Below are 18,691 nucleotides of genomic sequence, written 5' to 3' on the forward strand. Positions count from 1 at the left end.
AGCGGCGCCTCACAGCAGCAAAAGATCAGCGGCACCTAGTGAAGCAACGGAAATTACCAACTGATGATGCGGAGGGCACCCGCAAGTCCAGGGGTGAGGTCTCCTCCAGTTCTGTGGAGGAGACTGAGCCCCTTGTGCCTGATGATGCGGAGGTCAAAATGTCACCCCCTGTTGTCACTGGTCCAGCAGGAGAGAATGTGGTGGGAGGTGTGGATGAGGAAATTTCTTTGTCTAGTGGTGTGGTTGCTGGTTTGGTGGAGAGTGAGGGTGTTATGGAGGAGGGTAATAGTGATACTGTTGGTGTTGATGTGGTCACTGGTCCGGTTGCCCCCCTGGTGGTGGCAGTACCTGTTAGTAGTTATGCCGCTGTCACCTCCGGGGGAAATAGGGTGTCCTCCTCGCCTCCGGGCTCTGGGGACAGCATGTTGCAGCGGCGTCTCCTGGAGGCTCTAAAGAAGGGGGAGAGATCACTAATGGTAGAAGGTCGAGAGGTTGATCTATCCTTCTGGATAGAGAGGCATGGCCTCGGGGCCTTCCGAGAGCAAAATGGGGGAAACAATGTGGTCCCTACCAACAGCCGGGCCAGGTAGTGTGCGTAGGAATGGGGTCCGTCTTCGGTGGAGGGGCAGTGATGCGTGTCCTTCAAGGTCTAAGGTTGTGGAGCTCCTGCTGAAGATGGGCTTCAAGGCTATTGACATCTACGCCTTGATACATCCCTATTCCATGCCTGAGTTTGATGTCAGCTTTGTTCGGCCAGAGGGGCTTGAGCTCTTCTGGTCGAATTATGAATTGGCAAAAAATGAGCTCGGCTGGCAAGACTTTGCCATCCAGGTGGTGTCTCGCCAAAATCAAGTCAAGAAAGTGACCGTGATGACTTGTAATGAGTCTCTTTCATGTTATGACATCATGACATGGCTTGGCAGATATGGAGAAGTGGTGGAAATACCAAAGAAAAACCGTGATGAGTATGGTATCTGGTCAGGGGCCTTGACGTTTTTGGTAAAACTTAAGCGTTCAGGTGGTACAGTTGCACACATTCCATCAACTGCCTTCCTGGGTAGGGATCGTATCCAGGTCTTCTACCAGGGGCAACTGAAGCTCTGTCACAAGTGCGGCGACCCCACACACTTCAGTGCAAACTGCAATGTGCAGAAATGTGCATTGTGTGGGGATATCGGCCTTCTTGCTGCATCTTGTGTGGAGATTAGGTGCCACCTATGTGGTGACTTAGGTCACCCATTCAGCCATTGTCCTCGCTCCTTCACTAATGCAGTCGTGACCCCAGTGGGAGAAAGCCATGAGGCTGATTCTGTTGTGGAAGGGACTAACAGGGGTGAGGGAGCTGAGGGGCCAAGGAGGAAAAGCAATAAAAAGACGCCTGCCCAGCAGAGGCATCTAGACAAGCGCAGACAGGAGAGGGAGCTGGGCGAGCCCCGGGCTACTGCAGTGACCCTTATCCTGGACGCCAGTCTTGCTGCTAAGGCCCCAAGGGATGATGAGTTGGATGAGGAGGTCAGGAGGATCCAAAGGGAGGAAACTACGACTGCCTCCAAATCCTCCCATTATGAAAGTATGGATGAGGATAATCGGCAGTGGCTAGAGGACAAGCGCAAGCTTGGCAGCAAAAATCATAGTTACTTACCGATAATGGTATTTCTCTGATCCCATGACGGCACCACGGAGATAGGGATCCGCCTTCAGGGACAGGAAACCTACAGATGAAAAAATTGGCTACCTCTCCCACATCAGTTGGTTTACAGATCATTACACAGAACTTTCAGCTGCAACTCAAATAGATATAAAAATTCCAAAAATTCCAAAAAATAATCAAATTAAGCTTAATAGAGGCACCGTGTGGCTAAGTACTAAAGCTAACACTCTAATGTGAACACCTGTGTGTGAAAGGGAGGGGATGTACGGGTGCCGTCATTGGATCAGAGAACTCCGTTATCGGTAAGTAACTACAATTTTCTCTTTCCCCATGATGGCACCACAGAGAGAATTACAAAGATTGTACATCTAGGGAGGGACCACCGCCTCCAGAACCCTTTTCCCAAAGGTGAGATCTGAAGTGGAGGTCAAGTCTAGACGGTAATGTTTGAAAAATGTAGAAGGGGAAGACCAAGTGGCAGCTCTACATATCTGGTCTATTGAAGCACCGGCTTTCTCCGCCCAGGATGATGCCACTGCCCTGGTTGAATGGGCCCTTACGTCCTCCGGGATGGCCGCCCCGCAGGAGGAGTAGGATAGGGTGATGGCCTTTCTTATCCATCTCGGATTGGGTTGTATCCCGATCTGTATCTGTATCCTGCAATTACATTTGTAGTTTTTGTTTCATCTGTTCCAGAATTTTTTAGGCCTTATTCCCTTTTAGTGTAAATGACCTGTTTTATCTGCTCCCATTTTTTGGGCAGAAAATCTGCTGTATTTAACCCCTTCCTGACATATGACATACTATCCTGTCCATGTGCCCTGGGTCTTAATGCCCATGGACGGGATAGTACGTCATTGCGATCAGCTGCGCTCACGGGGGCCTCCTCCCTGCAGGCCCCCGGATCCAAGATGGCCGCGGGGGCCTTCCGGGTCCTGCAGGGAGGTGGCTTCTCAGTGCCTGCTGAGAAGTCGGCTTCACTGCCTGTCAGATCGCTGATCTGACACATTGCAGTTCAAAGTGTTAGATCAGCGATCTGACACTATATAGTAAGCAATGTCCCCTCCCGGGACAACGTAATAAAAGTAAAAAATATATATCACGTGTAAAAATAATTTTTAAACAATTCCTAAATAAATTTAAAAAAATATTCTCTAATAAATTCTTTTTTTAAGTAAAAAAAACAATAAAAGTACACATATTTAGTATCACTGCATTCGTAACAACCTGCCCTATAAAACTGTCCCACTAGTTAACCCCTTTAGTGTACCCTTGAAAAAAGAAGGGCAAAAAACAATGGGACCCGTGGAAGCGCTAGAACAGCGCGAAACGGCCGTTGTCAGCTTGTGAACACTCTTGCCACTCTACTCTGACCTGACATGTAACTGCGTGTCAATAAAGGAGCTATATTTCATCCTGTCGAGTGCGACCTTTTTCTTCATATGGGTTCAATTATTTGATCACTGCAAGGTCAAGCACCCAGGAGCATTGGATGACAGCTTGCTGCCAGACACATACCATCAGCTGATATATGGTAATAGCGGTGCCGTCCACGACTTCTATTTTTTCACTCATTGTAAAAGCATCTTTTAGAGTGTGACAGCTGCCAAACATAAAAACCCGCTATAAATAGTAAATCAAACCCACCTTTATCACCCCCTTAGTTAGGGAAAAATAATAAAATTTAAAAAAATGTATTTCCATTTTCCCGTTAGGGTTAGGGTTGGGATTAGGGATAGGGGTGTGTTGGGGTTAGGATTGGAGTTAGAATTGGGGGTTTCCACTGTTCAGGCACATCAGGGCCTCTACAAACGCGACATGCGTCTGATCTCAATTCCAGCCAATTCTGCGTTGAAAAAGTCAAACGGTGTTCCTTCCCTTCTAAGCTCTGCCATGCACCCAAACAGTGGTTTACCCGGCACATATGGGGTATTAGCCTACTCAAGACAAATTGCACAACAACTTTTGGGTTCCAATTTCTCCTGTTACCCTTAGGAAAATAAAAAAATTGGGGACAAAAAGATCATTATTGTGGAAAAAAAATATTTTTTTGTTTTTATGGCTCTACGTTATAAACTTCTATGAAGCACTTGGCACATCAGGGGCTCTCCAAACGCGACATGACACCCGCAGACCATTCCATCAAAGTCTGCATTCCAAACCCTCACAACTTCCCTTCCGAGCCCCAACGTGTGCCCATACAGTAGCTTTCTCCCATATATAAGGTATCACTGTACTCAGGACAAATTGGACAACAACTTTTGGGGTCCAATTTCTCCTGTTACACTTGGGAAAATAAAAATGGGGATTAAAAGATCATGTTTGTGGAAAAAATGATTTTTTTATTTTCACGCCCGGGCGTTATAAACTTGTGTGAAGCACTTGGGGGTTAAAAGTGTTCATCACACATCTAGATAAGTTCCTTGTGGGGTCTAGTTTCCATACCCGGGTCACTTGTGGGGGGTTTCCATGGTTTAGGCACATCACGGGCTCTCCAAACGCCTCATGACACAACCGCAGACCATTCCAAAACGTCACTACTTTTCTTCCGAGCCCGACATGTGCCCATACAGTAATTTTCTCCTACATATGGGGTATCAGCATATTTAGGACAAATTGGACAACTTTTGCGATCCAATCTCTCCTGTTATTCTTGGGAAAATAAAAAAAATTGGGGAATAAAAGATCATGTTTGTGGAAAAAATATGATTTTTTTACTTTCACGCCCGGGCACTATAAACTTCTGTAAAGCACTTGGGGGTTCAAAGTGCTCACCACACATATAGATAAGTTCCTTGGGGGGTTTAGTTTCCAAAATTGGGTCACTTGTGGGGGATTTCCACTGTTTAGGCACATCAGGGGCTTTCCAAACGCGACATGGCGTCCGATCTCAATTCCAGCCAATTTCGCGTTGACTTTCCGAGCTCTGCCATGCGCCCAAACAGTGGTTTACCCCCACATATGGGTTATCAGTGTACTCAGGACAAATTGTTCAATAACTGTGGGGTCCTGTTTCCCTTGGGAAAATAAAAATTGGGGGTGAAAAGATAATTTTCGTGGAAAAAATATGATTTTTAAATTTTACGGCTGTATGTTATAAACATCTGTGAAGCCCTTAGGGGTTCAAAGCTCTCACCACACATCTAGTTAAGTTCCTTGGGGGGTCTAATTTCCAAAATGGGGTCATTTGTGGGGGGTTTCCATTGTTTAGGCACATCAGGGACTCTACCAACGCGACATGGAGTTCAGCCAATTCTGCATTGAAAAAGTCAAACAGCGCTCATTCCCTTCTGAGCTCTGCCATGCGCACAAACAGTGGTTTACCCTCACATATGGGGTATCAACGTACTCAGAACAAATTGCACAATAACCTTTGGGGACTTGTTTCCCTTGGGAAAATAAAAATTGGGGGTGAAAAGATCATTTTTGCGGAAAAAATATGATTTTTAAATTTTACGGCTGTATGCTATAAACTTCTGTGAAGCCCTTGGGGGTTCAAAGTTCTCACCACACATCTAGATAAGTTCCTTGGGGGGTCTAGTTTCCAAAATGGGTTCATTTGTGGGGGTTTCCACTGTTTAGGCGCATCAGGGGCTCTCCAAACGTGACATGGCATTCAGCCAATTCTGCATTGAAAAAGTCAAACGGCGCTCATTCCCTTCTGAGCTCTGACTTGCGCCCAAACAGTGGTTTACCTCCACATATGGGGTATCAACGTACTCAGAACAAATTTCGCAATAACCTTTGGGGACCTGTTTCCCTTGGGAAAATAAAAATTGGGGGTGAAAAGATCATTTTTGTGGAAAAAATATGATTTTTTAATTGTACGGCTGTACGTTATAAATTTCTGTGAAGTCCTTGGGGGTTCAAAGTTCTCACCACACATCTAGATAAGTTCCTTGGGGGGTATAGTTTCCAAAATGGGGTCACTTGTCTGGGGTTTCCACTGATTAGGCACATCAGGGGCTCTCCAAATGCGACTTGGTGTCCGATCTCATTTTCAGCCAATTTTGCGTTGAAAGAGTAAAACGGCGCGCCTTCCCTTCCGAGCTCTGCCATGCGCCGAAAGAGTGGTTCCCCCCATATATCAGGTATCAGCGTACTCAGGACAAATTGCACAATAACTTTTTCTCCTGATACCCTTGGTAAAATAAAAAATATTGGACCTGAAAAATTTTTTTGAGAAAAAAGTTAAATGTTCATTTTTTTAAACATTCAAAAAATTCCTGTGAAGCACCTGAAGGGTTAATAAACTTCTTGAATGGGGTTTTGAGCACCTTGAAGGGTGCAGTTTTTAGAATGGTTCACTTTTGGGTATTTTCTATCATATAGACCCCTCAAAGTGACTTCAAATATGATGTAGTCCCTAAAAAAATGGTGTTGTAAAAATGAGAAATCACTGGTCAAAGTTTAACCATTATAACTTCCTAACAAAAAGAAAAGTTGGTTCCAAAATTGTGCTGATGTAAAGTAAACATATGTGAAATGTTATTTATTAAGTGTTTTGTGTGCCATATCTCTGTGATTTAAGGGCATGAAAATTCAAAGTTGGAAAATTGCGAAAGTTTTGCAAAATTTCATTTTTTTTCACAAATAATTGCAAGTTATATCAATGAAATTTTACCACTATCATAAAAGTACAATATGTCACAAGAAAACATTGTCAGAATCACCGGGATCCATGGAAGCGTTCCAGAGTTATTACCTCATAAAGGGACAGTGGTCAGAATTGCAAAAATTGGCCTGGTCATTAACATGCAAAACCACCCTTGGTGGTAAAGGGGTTAAAGAGCCATTCCAGCGTGTCTTTTTTTTTGGCACCACTGGAGTGCTACTTTAAATTTAAGTCTCCTGTCTGATACTCATCTTTCAGTGTTTTCATCCGGTGAAAAGTGACCAGCTCCTTTATTTCATGAAGCTGCTCGGAGGTCAATTTACAATACAAGTCTATGAGAGCCTTTTTCTGGTTTCTATCTGGCCTCTCTCTGGCTTTGACCTAGCTTCACTCTGACCTCTCTCTAGCTTCTCTCTGGCCTGGTTCTGTCTCTCATAGAGTTGCATTGCGCTTGTAACTTCTGACTTCCGGCCAGCTAGAAGCTGCTCTCACAAGATTGCACCTCAGGACCAGAGAGGCACTAAAAACTATGAAACCGCCGGAGGGTGAGTATGTGACCAGAGGCAGGGGGCTTAGGTTTAAAGTGCCACTCCAGCAGTGAAAAACAAACATTGAAGTGGTGCTTTAACAGTTCTAGGAAAATGGATGTGATTTCTTGAAATCTCGCACCTTCTATGCATTTAAAGACTATTGAATTACTCTTTTTCTGCTTTTTTATGCACTTTTTATTAATATTATTATTATTATTTATATAGCACCATTAATTCCATGGTGCTGTACATGAGAAGAGGATACATACAAAGTTATAGATATAGTTTACAGTAAACAAATTTACAATGACAGACTGGTACAGAGGGGAGAGGACCCTGTCCTTGCCGACTTACATTCTACGGGATAGTGGGGAAGAGACAGAAGGTCGGGGGTGCAGCAGCTCTGGTGGTGGTGAGGTGGCAGAATGGTTATTGCAGTCTGTAAGCTTTCCTGAAGAGATGGGTTTTCAGGTTCCATTTGAAGGATCTGAGGGTGGTGGATAATTGGATGTGATTATTATTATTTTCCCCTTTTTTGTTATACTTTTGGTGCAGATTAGAAGTATCACTCTATTTTTTTAGTAAAGAAAATCTGGGATCCTGCACGAAAATATGCGTAAAAATGGGATAATGCATAAAAAAGAGAGATCAAATTGCTATGGTACAGGGGGTACGGAAAGTAATCAGATCCCTTTAAATTTGTCACTGTTTGTTTCATTGCAGCCATTTGGTAAATTCAAAAAAGTTCATTTTTTTCGCATTAAAGTACACTCGGCACCTCATCTGGACTGAAAAAAACCCAGAAATGTAGAAATTTTTGCAAATTTATTAAAAAAGAAAAACTGAAATATCACATGGTCATAAGCATTCAGACCCTTTGCTCAGTATTGAGTAGAAGCACCCTTTTGAGCTAGTAAAGCCATGAGTCTTCTTGGGAATGATGCAACAAGTTTTTCACACCCGGATTTGGGGATCCTCTGCCATTCTTCCTTGCAGATCCTCTCCAGTTCCATCAGATTGGATGGTGAACGTTGGTGGACAGCCATTTTCAAGTCTCTCCAGAGATGCTCAATTGGGTTTAGGTCAGGGCTCTGGCTGGGACAGTCAAGAATGGTCACACATTGTCTTGTTGGAAGGAGAACCTTCGGCAAAGTCTGAGGTCCAGAGCACTGTGGAGGAGGTTTTCATCCAGAATATTGCTGTGCTTGGCCGCATTCATGTTTCCTTCAATTGCAAGCAGTCGTCCTGTCCCTGCAGCTAAAAAGCACCCCCATATCATGATGCTGCCACCACCATGTTTCACTGTTGTGATTGTATTGGGCAGGTGATGAGCAGTGCCTGATTTCCTCCTCACATACCGCTTAGAATTATCACCAAAAAGTTCTATCTTCATCTCATTAGACCTGAGAATCTTACTTCTCATAGTCTGGGAGTCCTTCGTGTGTTTTTTTTAGCAAACTCTATGTGGGTTTTCATATGTCTAGCACTGAGGAGAGGCTTCTGCCGGGCCACTCAGCCATAAAGGCCTGACTGGTGGAGGGCTGCAGTGATAGTTGACTTTGTGGAACTTTCTCCCATCTCCCTACTGCATCTGTGGAGCTCAGCCACAGTGATCTTGGGGTTCTAATTTACCTCTCATCAAGGCTCTTCTCCCATGATTGCTCAGCTTGGCTGGATGGCCAGGTCTAGGAAGACTTCTGGTTGTCCCAAACTTTTTCCATTTAAGAATTATAGAGGCTACTGTGCTCTTAGAAACCTCAACTACTGTAGAAATTCTTTTGTAACCTTGGCCAGATCTGTGCCTTGTCACAATTCTGTCTCTGAGCTCCTTGGACAGTTCCTTTGACCTCATGATTCTCATTTGGTCTGAAATACACTGTTAGCTGTGAGGTCTTATATAGATCGGTGTGTGCTTTTACGAATCAAGTCCTATCAGTTTAATTAAACACAGCTGGTGCTGTCTGGCAGTCGGATAATGTGATGGAGAAGGAAGTATAAGCAAGACAAAGAGAAAATGCCCTGTGTGGTGGTCTAGAGGTGTCAATAAAGCGAAGAGCTAGGTAGTGGCTATACTGGATATGAGGACACATGTGGTATTGCATCTTAATTCACCAGACGTCTACTTTCAGCAAGCCAAGAAAAATAGACTGCTATCTATAATAGACTGTTATCTACAGCTCTGGCAAAAATTAAGAGACCACAGCAAAATTTTCAGTTTGTCTCAATTTTCTCTTTATAGGTATATTTTTGAACACACAATCTTCGGACTTATATATTAAAAATTAGCCGAAAAAAATGAAGAGATCCAAAGGACAATAAAAAAATCATTTTTATTAATGAATATTAAAAAATTATTTAAAAATAAATAAACAATAATGCCGAGTAGGAGGCTCTCAACAACCTAATTATAGCCAATGTCACATAAAGGTACTGTAAGGATTAGATCCCGAAGTAAAATACTAGAATACAAACCAGTTGTGCAAATGATGCAATATTTAAAAGTACATACTAAGAATGACAACATTCAGTGAGAAGTGTACAAAAGTGTATAATTACAGCAGTAACATGACAAAAGAAATGTCTAAGTACCTGTGATAATCAAAACCTAAAACTACACTGAAAATAGCCTGCAGGTGAAAAAAGGAAATTAAATGCAATCAAATGCTAACTGTGCCTGAAGCGTATGATATAAGTGACAAAGATGGGGTGGCCTCCTCACCTCAACACGCGTTTCGCACCTAGCTTCTTCCGGGGGCATGTCCATGTGGAGGGCGGTGTATGTTTTAATAGTACTGAGAGCGAGAGAAAATGTTGATAAATGGCTCAAAGAACTAGAAGAAGATTCAGCTAAGTGGGATGAGGAGGTGAGTCTCAGTAAATTAAAGAAATTTCAACGTGATACAGTACCACTGATTATGAAACTGAAAAGATATATAAACGGCAACAGAAAAAACATTTGCCACTGAAACAAAGGTCACGTGAACCCTCAGAAACTTCTGCTTCAGGGGCAGAGAGTAATGTGTCCCTTAGTGATGGTGAACTCAGAAGGGATTTTCCCTTAGGAATACCAATCAAAGGAGAAGTTTCCCTGATATGTTTAATAAACCTCAGCAGGGACGTAAAGGGAAAGATCACTTCAAGGTATTTAATCTATCTCAACATGTATTATCTATTACTCAATTGAATTTATTGGAAAAGAGTTTGACCTTCTCACCTTCCTCATATATTGATTCATTTACAGCGGTGAAAGACACACATCTGTTCTCACGGAAACTGTTATTAAAAAAATTACACTTCAAAACTCAAAGCAACGACATTTTTACTACCAAAGAGGAGATTGATGCTCTAGAGATTTTAAGATCCCTTGAAGAAGAAAATTCAACTACACAGGTAAGTACAATTCCTAGCCATTTGTTCGATAAGTCCAAAAAATTTCCAGCACTGGGTATTTGCCCAACCATTGAGATATTCACTCAATTAGTGACTAGAGATATTGAAGCTTTGTGTAAAATCAAAGATGGTGAATCTAATCTTACTAGAAAAGAAAAAAATACTTTGGAGGAACTTAAGTCTTGGGAGGACGTTGTGTTTAAAGCGGCGGCAATCTGGTCATTTGGCCTACTAAAATGTATGAGAAATAGGCTAATGTACTACTTGAAGATACCAAATGCTACCGTAAACTTACATTTAGCCCCATGTCTTCCTTCCAGGCTAAATTGGTTAGTCTATTAGAGGATGCTTTTTCCCGAGGTATTATTTCCAAGAAATTATTGGATAATATACGCAATTTTCATCCAAAACTGGCTACTTTTTATCTCATCCCTAAATTGCACAAGAATTCAGTGGATCCACGGGACATCCCATCGTGGCAGGTAGCCTATGTGAAACCATCTCTGATATTGTAGATTTTTTTCTTAAACCTTTGGCCGCGGAATTGCCTTCATTTGTGAGGGACACCACATCTGCCTTACAGAGAATTGATCAATTACAATTAGATAACAACATGTTGCTGGTAACGGCAGATGTGGAGTCCCTTTACACTTCGATCAAACATCAAGATGGTTTGGTGGCGGTAAAGTTATTTTTAAGCTCTAGTAACATTGATCCTCCCATTGCTGACCTGATTCTATTGCTACTGGAATTTCTTCTTAATCATAACATTTTTACTTTTAATGGGGAAATTTTTTTACAGTTAAATGTACAGCAATGGGGGTTTCATGTGCCCCTGCCTACGCCAATTAGTTTTTAGCGCATGGGAACAGAGCATTTTCCAGAATGACCTCATCCAGGGTATGGCCTAAGTCCTTAACTGGATGAGGTATATTGATGATATCCTCTTCATTTGGGAAGGTTCCAGTGATGATCTATGTGCTCTCTTCAATAGGCTGAACTAAAATGACGTTAATGTGAAACTTACCTTCAAATATGGAAGAAGTTTGGAATTCTGGATATCCATATTATTGCCTCCCCAGATGGTCGTCTAAAGACAGATGTGTTTCGTAAGCCAACAGCGACTAACTCTTTTTTATTGGCACAATCTTCACATCCAAGATCTATGATAAATGGAATACCAATTGGTCAGTTCCTTCAGATAAAAAGAATATGTTCTGATGTTCAAACATTTGAAAGACAATCAGAGGACCTTTCTAGAAGATTTGTGGAGAGAGGCAATAGTATGAGATCCATCAAACGTGGATACTTCAGAGCTTCAAGAACTAATAGAGATCAACTCCTCTATGAACAATCGGTAGACAAAAAGAACTCTACAAACTCCAATGTGGTACAATTTATCTCTACCTTTAACTGCCAATGGAAGGGCTTAACAAATATCATATGCAAACATTGGCATACCCTTCTTTTTGATCCTACTTTGAAGGAACTGCTTCCGGCTGCCCCTGCCTTTGTAGACAGAAGATCTAAAAATTTGAAAGACATTTTGATGCACAGTCACTATGTATTGACTGAGAATAAAAAGAAATTGAGAAATAATCTGGGTAAACCCGTTTTTTTTCCTTGTGGCATTTGTAAGGATTGCTTGAATTTGATTAAGTCTTATACCTTTTCTAACCAGAATGGATCCAGAACATTTCAGATCAGAAAGCACATCAATTGTTCCTCACATGGGGTTATTTATCATGCCCAATGTCTGTGTGGTAAGATCTATATATGTCTTACCACACGTGAACTCAAAATTAGAACCCGTGAACATGTGAGGGACATTGAGAAGGCCAAAAGTGTGATGGATGATTCTGGTTTAAAAACCTTGTCAAGGCATTTTAAACGTTATCACCAATGCAATGCCAAAGGCTTAGTAGTTAAAGGGATTGATTTGGCTTCTTTGGACATTAGGGGTGGGGACTTAGGCAGAGTCCTTGCTCAAAAAGAAAGCCAATGGATTTATCGTTTGGGCACCATGAGTCCATTTGGCCTCTACGAAAGTTTGGGGTTTTCCTCTTTTTTTTTAGTCTCCTTGTATTTGGCAACTTTTTATGGGGTGGGTGGGTTATTATTATGTATTTTACTTTTTTAATTATTTTTTCCTTTCTGATTTAGATTGAGCCTTATCATGGAGGTTTTCATAATTTTTGACTGTTGGTTGGTCTCAGTTGTCTTCTGTCTTGGAGAACTATTAGATACATCGTTTTGGTCCCTGTCTTTTTGCGGTTTTTAACCATTAAGGACTATATTCTGCTGAAGTTCACTTTTCCTTTTTTTTGAGGTTCCTATTACAGTGGACTAAAGCATGCTTAGATAATTCCTTTTGAGGGAAGTTCCTAATTACAATGGACTACAGCATGCTGATATAACTCTTTTTGATGGATTGTATTTTGTACCATTGAAAATGGACTGCTATATGCTATAGGAATTTGTGTCCTTCTATAATGTAATTTTTTTGTATGCTATAGGAATTTGTGTCCTTCTATAATGTATTTTTTGCATTACTAAATTGATATGGCTAAACAACAATAGTCTAAACAACAATAATCTATTGAGACTACCTTATTATGGATGTAATTTATGTTTAGATTGGAGCATGCTTATATAACAGTTTAAGTCAATGAGTAATATTTTCCTCTATGAAAGAATTATTTTCTGAGCGTATTTAGAGAGTTGTTGTGTAATTATCAAAATTATTATCCCCCTTATGTTATTGCACATTATGTACATTTTAGCATAATTTATATTATGATATCGAAAGATGATTAGCCTTTTTAGCACTTTTTATATTAGGCACTCCTATATAATATTGCACTTTGCTATCTTAATAATAAAAATATTATTTTTCCCATAAAAGAATATTAGCTCTAATTGAGCACTAGATTTAATATTGCACTTTGTGATTTTTATAAAAAATTATTAATTAATTATTTATAACATTTTTCACAAGATTTTTCTTTTTGGGTGCTGTATATTTTGTGGCATTAAGTGCAGGTTCACATTTTCACTTTTTATCACGGCACGTCTCTCTGCATGATTGTGCACTTGCGCTGCTTCATCACTGCCGTTCACTTCCGGGAGTGCTCTATTATTGTGCCTCTAGCATTACTGCTTATGGTTCCACAGAGCGCATCACTGGTAGTGATTTCCATACGGCGATGTAGATCTGCGCATGCGCCACTGACATCATGCAGAGACGTCACCAAGCCGTTCACGCTCTTGTTGTTCTTTGCGCTCTCTAAATGGTTATCGGTACTATTTAAACATACACCGCCCACCACATGGACACACCCCCGGAAGAAGCTCGATGCAAAACGCACGTTGGGGTGAGGAGACCGCCCCATCTTTGTCACTTATATCATATGCTTCAGGTACAGTTACCATTTGATTGCGTTTAATTTCCTTTTTTTACCTGCAGCCTATTTTCAGTGTAGTTTTAGGTTTTGATTATCACAGGTACTTAGACATTTCTTTTGTCATGTTACTGCTGTGATTATACACTTTTGTACACTTCTCACGGAATTTTGGCATTCTTAGTATGTACTTTTAAATATTGCAACATTTCCACAAATGGTTTGTATTCTAGTATTTTACTTCAGGATCTAATCCTTACGGTACCTTTATGTGACATTGGCTATAGTTAGGCGGTTTAGTGCCTCCTACTGGGCATTATTGTTTATTTTTATATAATTTTTTAATATTCATTAATAAAAATGATTTTTTTATTGTCCTTTGTATCTCTACATTTTTTTTGGCTAACTTTTAATATATAAGTTCGAAGATTGTGTTTATAATTCTCGAGAAGTGCCAGTATATATGTGTTTATGGACTAATTTTGGTATATTCATTAGGTATATTTTTGAGTAAAATTTAAATTATCTTATTCTATAAACTACTGAAAACATGTCTCCAAATTTTCAAGCAATAAATTTTGTATTTATTTTCAGAAGATGAGAAATGGTCAAAATAACAAAAAAATGCAGTGCTTGCAGACCTCAAATAATGTTAAGAAAACAAGTTCATAGTCATTTATAAACAACAATACTAATGTTTTAACTCAGGAAGAGTTTAGAAATCAATATTTTGTGGAATAACCATGATTTTTAATCACAACTTTCATGCGTCTTGCCATGCTCTCCACTAGTCTCTCACACTGCTTTTGGGTGACCGTATGTCACTCCTGGTACAAAAATTTAAGCAGTTCTTCATTTGATGGCTTGTCACTATGCACCTTCCTCTTGATTACATTTCAGAGGTTTTCAATGGGGTTCGAATCTACAGATTGGGCTGGCCATGACAGGGATTTGATGTGGTGTTCCTTCATCCACACATTGATTGACCTAGCTGTGTGGCATGACGCATTGCCCTGCTGGAAAAACCAGTCCTCAGAGTTGGGGAACATTGCATGAGCAGAAGGAATCAACTGTTTTTCCAGGATAAGTTTGTATGCGGCTTGATTCATACGTCCTTTGCAAACATTAACTTGCTCAATTCGAGCCTTGCTGAAGCATCCCCAGATCATCACCAATCCTCCACCAAATTTAACAGTGTGTGCAAGGCACTGTGGCTTATTTGCCTCTCCAGGTCTCCGTCTAACCATTAGATGACCAGGTGTTGGGCAAAGCTGAAAATTAGACTCATCAGAGAAGATTACCTTAACTTCAGTCCTCTATGGTCCAATCCTTATTGTCTTTGGTGGCAAACTTCAGCCTGGCTCTCCTTTGCTTCTCATTGATGAAAGGCTTTTTTTATAGCTTTACATGACTTGAACCCTGCCTCAAGGAGCCTGTTACGAACTGTTCTTGCCGTGCACTTCACCTCAGCTGCAATATGCCATTCCTTTTGTAGGTCACTTGATGTCATCCTGCAGTTGATGAGTGACATTCAAATAAGATGACAGTCATCCCGGTCAGTGGAGAGTCGTTTTTGCCCTTTGCCGGTCTGTGGCTTTGTTGTCCCCAATGTCTGCTACTTGACCTTGTTGTAATGGACTGCCGTCTTAAAAATTTTAAGGATGGAGGCAGTATGACTCTCACTGTATCCCTCTGCTAGTAAAGCCAGAATTGACCCCTTCTTTTCCTCACTCAAGACTTTTCATTTCAACTCCTTTTGGCATGGTTAAAAGTTATTTTTTAATTCCTATTACTTTTGGGATATTACTAGCACTTGTTTTGAAATCCAGCTTGTCTTATTGCAAGAGGATTGTGAACACCACAGCAGGGTTTTTTATACTTTCCTTCGTTAAATAAGATTTGGCTCAGGTGATCACCTAATCAGAAGCACATTAAGTAGAATGAGGTGTGCTCTGGTTGGAATTCAACTGACACTGGAAAGGATTGGCTGTCAGGCATGTAGAGAAGCTGATTTTTATAAAACTGTGCAGTGGTCTCTTAATTTTTGCCAGAGCTGTATATGTTTACTTTTGAATTTATGCTTTTTTTCTTCAGTTGGTCAAAAGTCTGAAATACTGACTCTTCTTTCATGCATGGTCTCTGATGTCTGATATGCTGATAACACATTGTCGATTGCTGACTTTTAAAATAGAGGAGGAAAAACTATGCAAATAGATTAAATAATCAAATAATGTGACTTGATTGAATCACTATTCTTCCTGTTATCTGTGAATACTGAATGAAGGACACTTGGTAACTATAAAAAGAAGCTGTATGCCTCTGTTTGAGACAGAAAGAAACCCAAGAGATCCAGAGATTAAAAGGAACAGGGAGACTCTACATTTCAGTAGCCAAGACACCATGCCTTTATGACAAGGGACACAGATTTGTCTTTCTACAGGATGCCAGCTTAGGCCTGTTTCACACTTCAGTTTTTTTACGTCAGTCAAAATCCGCCAGAGTGTGAAAAAACGGATCCGTTTCTGTTGTGGCACAAACAGATTACACAGGATCCGTTTTTTGACGGATCCGTTTTTGGTGCCAAGGTGATGAAATTTAAAGTGAAATGACTCTGGAAAAGGAGAGAGTGTGAGAGAGAGAGAGAGAGAAGAGATTTTCCGCTGCCAGAGCGGAGTTTGGGGTTAAATTTCTGGCAAGGAAATTCTCCCGGGCATGCTCAGTGTCAAAAATTGGATCCGTTGCCGGATTCTGTCAAAAAACGGTTGCCAAGGGATCCGCCACCCATAGGCGACCATTACAACGAATGGCGGATAGCGGTGGATCCGTTGCTATCCGCTATGCTGACGCAGCAGAAAAAGTTTCATTGTATGTCAACTCAAGTCAGCGGACGCCAAAATTATGGTGGATCCGTCAAAAAACAGATCCAACGGATTACCATCCGTCAAAATCCGCTGCTAATGCAAGTCAATGGGAAAAAACAGATCCGCCAAAAAAATGGCGGATCCTTTTTTTGGGAAAATGGCGGATTTTGACTGATGGCAACAAATGGAAATGTGAAACAGGCCTTAGTGGACCACTGCCGCAGCTAGAAAAATACAGATCTGCTCCATTGACCATCGCTGAACCATGGATAAGTTTGTGAAACTCAGGAATGGAGTCCGCTGGTCGCATTGCTCCATGAAGCTGTTCGGAGAAGCCAGGTTGTGACCTCAGGTCAACTTGTCTTGTACCTGAATAGACTGTCATCTTCCTAAGTTTGTCGCTACTTTCTCTCTGTGTGCGTGCCACAGGTGGGGGAATCGGCCCTGGAAGGTCTGAAGTAACAGCTGCTTTTATTCCGGCAAGTCAGCGGAAGGGTGAGACTCAGTAATGTGCACCATCCTGGGGTATGGGGTATTGTGCTGGGACTGTTCTACATGCTATCTGCCTGTTTTGTGGTTCAATAAAGTATTACTACACTGTTTTACCCTCATCCTGTGTTGTCAGAGCAGCATTATGCCCATGGTTAAAGAAGAGCCGTATCTCCTAAGTGGCATAGAAAACTCTCCTAAGAGGAGTAGGATAAGAACAGCCGGTAGAAGTATAGGACTCTTGCTTGCTGGAATGTACTGCCCCCGGGATAGTGTTCTGGGCTGTGCTGAGGCAGAAAAAAGTGAAAATGGAAAGCTAGAGTGAGTCCAGGACAGGGAGATAGAAGTGTGTAATAATGTTGCATGTCATGACAGAAATGTCCATGAAGATGAATGCCTGCCGTACATAGTTCCTCAAAAGTTATTGTTCAGTAAAAACATGTCTATTTAAGAACTCTAGTCTCTCTCATTGAACTTTGGAACATTTGGTTCTGGCAGGCCAAAAACAATAGCATCATGTGGTTTGTAAAAGTGTATCATTATCATAGCTAAACTCCACACACCCAGCCAGGACCCCGATTTTCATGTAGCAGACCACTTTGTGAAGCACTAGTACCTCACCTATGGCTACCACCCAACACCACGTTACAGGCTGGTGAGATTATGTTTATATGGTGCTGCTGAGGTCATCCTCCTGGAGCGCCGCTGAGGTAATCTGACTGCATAGACCCGTGTGTCTTAAACAGTGCCTTCCCCCCTCCTGCAAACCCCCCAATGAAACACAGACAGGCCTGGGTGGGTTGAAACTGGTCGGTCACAGTTTATTAATTACATAGGCAGAGAAAGGTAATTACACTTCGTAACGTCTCATCGCCGTAGGCCCTGACCCCTACCGACATGCGAGCTGGCCAAGGAGCGGTCACAAACCTTTGCCTTACTCCACTTCCGCTGTGACTTAATATCAACAATTGTATGTATATATGTTTTTTTCTTTTTTAAATATTTATTTATACGATATAAAACATAGAGTTGAACATATAAGGGAGGGAGGGTGGGACAACAGCTTCCAAGGGTCAGCCGGAGGCGGAAAGAGGGGGCTGACCCTTGGATCCTGGATTTAACCCTTGGAGGTGTGGCCAGATGCCCTTTTCCCTTTAACCCCATTGGTCATTTGGGCATCCCACTTAATGCATCACCAGGGGGCAGGGGGGAATTGGCACTGAACTATGTTCCCTCTGATTTTAATTCTAAGGGGCTCCACAGTCAGAGGCACATTCCTGAATTAGTACTGTGCCTACCAGACTACGTAGACCTGTGTCTTAAACAGTGCCTTTACCCCTCCCACAAATCCCCCAATGAAACACAGACAGGCCTGGGTGGGATGAAACTGGTAGGCTAGAGCTTATTAATTACTTAGGCAGAAAAAAGCAATTACATTTCGTAAAGTCTCATCGCTGTAGGCCCTGTCCCCTACCGACATGCGAGCCGGCCAATGAGCGGTCACAAACCTTTGCCTTACTCCACGACTTCCGTCACGGAGGATCATGTGTATGTCCTGCACAGGACTCTGACCCCCACCAAACAACCTTAGTGCCTGCTCGACTCCATCCTGCAAGCCGGATAAAAATATGTCGAGCCCAATGTCGGTAAGGTGAACTCCATCCGATCTTAATAATGCTGCCTTATCTCCTTTCAGCTGGTGGTGGCGAACCACAATGCCATATTTTCCTTTTACAAATATTGCCATCCACGTG

The 18,691-nt window shown here is 41.7% G+C and overlaps 1 long non-coding RNA gene across 1 annotated transcript in view; it reads right to left on the reverse strand.

Annotated features, from left to right (window-relative positions):
* Nucleotides 1-18,691, reverse strand: part of LOC141101102 (uncharacterized) — a 117,364-nt gene that overhangs the window by 12,561 nt on the left and 86,112 nt on the right. The window contains exon 2 of the long non-coding RNA XR_012234889.1: nucleotides 11,214-11,349. This is a non-coding gene — a long non-coding RNA (uncharacterized lncRNA). The remainder of the gene's footprint in view (nucleotides 1-11,213; nucleotides 11,350-18,691) is intronic.

Source organism: Dendrobates tinctorius, unplaced genomic scaffold (assembly GCF_039654945.1).
Source record: "Dendrobates tinctorius isolate UK_male_01 unplaced genomic scaffold, ASM3965494v1 ptg000114l, whole genome shotgun sequence".
NCBI lineage: Eukaryota > Metazoa > Chordata > Amphibia > Anura > Dendrobatidae > Dendrobates > Dendrobates tinctorius.